Source organism: Monopterus albus, unplaced genomic scaffold (genome assembly GCF_001952655.1).
Source record: "Monopterus albus unplaced genomic scaffold, M_albus_1.0 scaffold135.1, whole genome shotgun sequence".
Lineage (NCBI taxonomy): Eukaryota > Metazoa > Chordata > Actinopteri > Synbranchiformes > Synbranchidae > Monopterus > Monopterus albus.
In genome coordinates, this window is record NW_018128015.1 from 1,084,081 (window position 1) to 1,088,762 (window position 4,682).

Consider the following 4,682-nt stretch of genomic DNA (forward strand, 5'->3'; position numbering starts at 1 on the left):
CTGGATGTTAATGAAAAGGACTGCATTGTAAATGCAGGCCTGTTTCAAAGGGGGGATGACAGTAGGAGTCACAATTGAAAGGTGTTGATGTACTATAGCTCTAAGCTAGATAATGTTGAAAGAGGACATCCAATTTGTGTAAGACATGTTGCTGCAATTGGTCAAGCAATATTGCAAATAGCACACATTACAAGGGGCTATCAGACTGTTGTACACAGAATCCAAAAAAAAGAGAAACATATAAATGACAAAAGTGAAAACAAGTTGCTGTCAGTCGTTACAGCAGTTACCTCACATACAGTACACTTCACAAGTGAAGGAACAAACATGGCTGCGCAGATGGTCACTGACCAAAGACCATGATTGTGTGAGAAAGACAGACATTGAAATGAGATTACATGAAAACTTGTATAGGGAACAGCTACCTGACGCATAGCTGCCCCTGTACTATGATGGACAAGACATCAGACTACTACAGGTAGTTTGGTTGCTTCATATGCTGTGGTGGAGGACACAACAGCTGGCTTCAGAGTGCTGCAAGCTGATGTGATCCCACAGCCAAGTTCAGCTCAGATGGCTGAGCTCATTGCTCTCATACAAGCATGTAAGTTGTCAAAAGACAAAGTGGTGAACGGTGAACATTTACACCGATTCTGCATACGCTGTACAAGCAGTACACATAGACCTGTGTCACTGGAAAAGAAAAGGATTTGTGACTTCAACTGGCTGTCCGGTAAAACACTTACAACAATTATGTTCTGTAACTCCATTGAAGGAGCAACAGGTAAGGATATACCTCACTGAAGATAAACGTTACGGCGCACACGAACTGCTATAACCAGCGCGTGCAGCTCTCTTCCTCACGGTTTTACATTCTTGTGCCAGTGCTGAAGTTGTATTTGTTACATGAAGTTACATTAAGCGTGTCTTGCGTAAACTCGGATCCTATGTTAGGTTATTAAGGTTTTTGATGCTATTATTTCTATTAAATGTGTGTGATGTGCGTGTTCATTAGCATATGGTCTACACAGCCAGCCTTCTCATTGGTGCACAACGAGAAAGGCGTTTTATAAAAACTGAAACCTTCGCACTGAAGTGTTTTCACGTTGAATGATTGATATACCTCAAAGGAACACTGCATTTGGTTCGTTTTGTCAGGTTTGAACCTTTTTCAATGTAATAACAGAAAAAGTCAGCGCGACTTACCAGCGGAAGCGGATGTGCAAGTTCACAAAGGCTAACCAAACGGTTAAGATAATACCCCCACGATATTTCCTAACATACTGTAGTCGCCTTAGCAAACTGACCGAGTGAAATTCCTGTCGAATTATAGGGAATATTGGAGAATCGATAGAAATTATATTACTCAAACTGATCTGATGAATAATTAGCTAAAGAGACGTAAATAAAACATTATACGTATCCGAAAACAGTAACAACAACACCACGCATGCGCAAAAGTAGCGCCATTCAACACGAAGAAGGAAAAACGTGACAGTGAAGTTGAAGTCAAATGTAGCTTCTGCTTGTCCGAATACCAGTGGTAGAATCTTAACTAAGAACCTTTACTTAAGCGCAATTCGAGGTTTTGTACTTGTATATTTCTATTTTGCCTTACCCGACTACATTTCGGAGACAAATATTGCACTTTACTTCATTATATACAATTTGGTGGTTTAGCGAATAGTTACTGTACAGACTCATTATTAATACAAACTGTAAATCACCTACGACGTTATGATACAAGTTTATAGATTAGGCTTCCAGACAGTATATAAAGCACTAATTACTATGATCACTAATTACAATCCACGGATATATAGCCGAGCATTCTGAAATAGCCCATTCGCCACAATGACTACTGTTGATACTTCGCCTATATAGTATATACAGTATCTTGATGCTAATAGATGGTAAAATGGACTGTATTCCTACTGATACTTGTAACAGAGTAGCTATTTTAGTGTGGTATTACTGTTTTTAGTTTTGTTTGTTTTCCTGTTTTTACTTAAGAGTAAGTTCCAAATACTTCGTCCAGCAGTGACCATGTCAGTATAAGGCCAGGGGAGACATGTTTTTTCAAAACCATAATTCCAAGACTTATGATTTTCCAAATTAAACAGTAAAACCTTTGCAAAATACTATGACAAAAATCGTTCTTATGTTGTTTTAGATGGGGGAACATGTTTAAAAACAAAACAAACAAAAAAAACCAAAAACAAAAACAAGTCTAGTCCAGTAACCCATTCTTCATTAGAGGTGTGTAAACTATAAAACCGATCCTCTCCTGTTCGTCCAAAAGATGTCGCTAAAGGGTATGAACAGGTCTGTACATAACGTTAAGGTAAAACAAATGTCTACATGGCAATTTAAAATCATTGTCAAAATTACTATGATTTTATAGGCCCAGGTTCGCCAAAGACTACCTTCTTGCAGCCTTCCTAATTTGACCCTCAGCTCTTCAAGTTTGGGCTCCTGCATCTCGCCACCTGACAGCAGGGCATGAAAGCACACCAGCTTGTTACAGATTTACAAGAGTTGTGGTGCCGTTTGTACATTGTGCAAATCTAACTTATCCGACTACTTTACCTCCTGTCAGTGTTGTAACAGTCAGTTCTGCAATGTTGAATTCTGTTACACAAATAAAAAAAAAGGTAGCCTTTTAACATTAAATAAGTTTTCGGCTGACACTTAAATAGTAAAGTCCAGAACAGGCACAAAATCCACACCCGAACTCACATTAACCAACTTAAAATGTCCACCGAAAGGCAGCAAACAACTAGCTTAGCTTAGTTTTTAGCTAGCTAAATATGTTAACGTATTTTTAGTTACCAAACACCGACTTTTCACAATGGCAGTCGAATAACAATTAATTGACTGTTATATCTTATGTAACCGGTCCCTGTGTTCTAACATATAATTACACAAAGTTGTTTACTAGGTTTAATTAATGTTTATCTATACCTGACATCCAGAGCCCAAATGTTTCCTATATGTTGTGTACTGGGTTGCGACCTCCGCCTTGTTTCTTCTTCGTTTGTCCCACCGTTTGTCATATAAATACGATGTTGTGTCATACCCTCTTCCCTTTTGATATGTTCCATTGGGAAGAGGTCAGTTTATAATCAGTTGTGATCCTTTTTTTCTTGTGCCCACATCTTCATTTTTACTTCTTCTGTATAAACGATGACTGTTGATACTCATGCATGCACTGTTATTACGCTGTTATGACATTTGCCGGTGCTAATTACTTAGCTTTGTTCCGACAACGATGTATGTTAACACACTAACAGGATGTATTTTTTTATATAGATTGGTGTGAGGTCCGGCAGCACATGCTAGTTGCTGATTATTATTTCATGTTGTCAGATTAAACGGAGCGCGCCTCCAAACGCAGTCCTGGTGTTTCGTGGGTCCTTCAGCCACCACAGACGCCCCAGCCACAACACAACGCAGAAGTCCACCGGTCACACGTAGTAATATGGCACCTAAACAAATACACTGAATATTTAGCTGTTGCCTTTCTTTCCACATTAGGTTAACTGCTACAAATGTCCCACCAATTAACTAATTAAAAGCTAGCATTAGCAGTTGCATAGCCAACAAATGGTCGCATATGCTAACTTCTGCAGTTTTCTTTTTTGTGTTTTTAACGAGTTGTGTAATACAGTTCAATACAGCTCTTACAGCTCAACTTAAATTTACGATGTTTAACCTAAATTTCGCTCATTCTTAAACAACCAGCGGACTATTCTCCTAACCTATACAAATAATGAAGTAAGCCTACCGTTTCCCCCCGAGCCCAGACTAGCACGCAAAGTCTGATGCCATATCAAATGCTGCAAAATATCTTACTATTTATATATTTAGGCTACTTATGAATTTATAGCTGAAAAGCTATAGGCCTAGTTATAGATAAATGTTATAGTTGGAAAGCAAAGTTTATGGACTTGCTGCTGTCAGAAGCTGGAAGAAAATCAAGTAGATCTATTGCTTCGTCTTCATGTTTTTTTCTTATAAACAATAATAAAAAATAGTTTTTCATGGGCTATAAGACTGGATCTCTTAGACCGGCATTAATATTTAAGTGAGGGACGTTAATGATAAATTGGCGGATAGTTTTAACACAAGTGCATCAGGTAAGCAATAAAAACAAATGTATAACTACAATTTTACTTTAGTTATTTATAAGTGTGACTGAGATACTCACTCTGTAGGACATTTCACAACTGAAAAAATAAAGTGCCACCTCTGTTTAACCCTGATGTTGTGTTCTGGTCAAATTTGACCATTTAAAAAATTTTATCTCTGAAAAATGTAGGTAATTTGATCAGACTGACTTTGGATTCCATGACTTTGTCCACAAAGAGGATTTCAACACAGAAATATCAAGTATCCATTTTCATACAAATTTATTTGCTTTATTCAACTTTTGTACACTCTTGGTGTTCCTGGTTAGAAATGACCGGTCATTAGAAATAAATGGGGGAGACAACATCCATCCATCCATTTTCCAAACCGCTTAGTCCCAAACGGGGTCACGGGGGGCTGGAGCCAATCCCAGCCAGCTGCGGGCAAGAGGTGGGGTACACCCTGGACAGGTCGCCAGTCCATCGCAGGGCTAACACGCAGACAAACAACCACTCACACACACAATCACTCCTATGGGCAATTTAGAGACA

At 38.6% G+C, this 4,682-nt stretch overlaps 1 long non-coding RNA gene across 1 annotated transcript; it reads right to left on the reverse strand.

The window, feature by feature from the left end:
- Positions 1-2,423: 2,423 nt before the first annotated feature.
- Positions 2,424-3,337, reverse strand: LOC109967794 (uncharacterized). The gene is made up of 3 exons (XR_002275986.1): positions 2,965-3,337; positions 2,590-2,631; positions 2,424-2,489 (listed from the first exon to the last, which is right to left on the reverse strand). It is a non-coding gene; the product is annotated as an uncharacterized LOC109967794 (long non-coding RNA).
- Between the last annotated feature and the right edge of the window lie 1,345 nt (positions 3,338-4,682).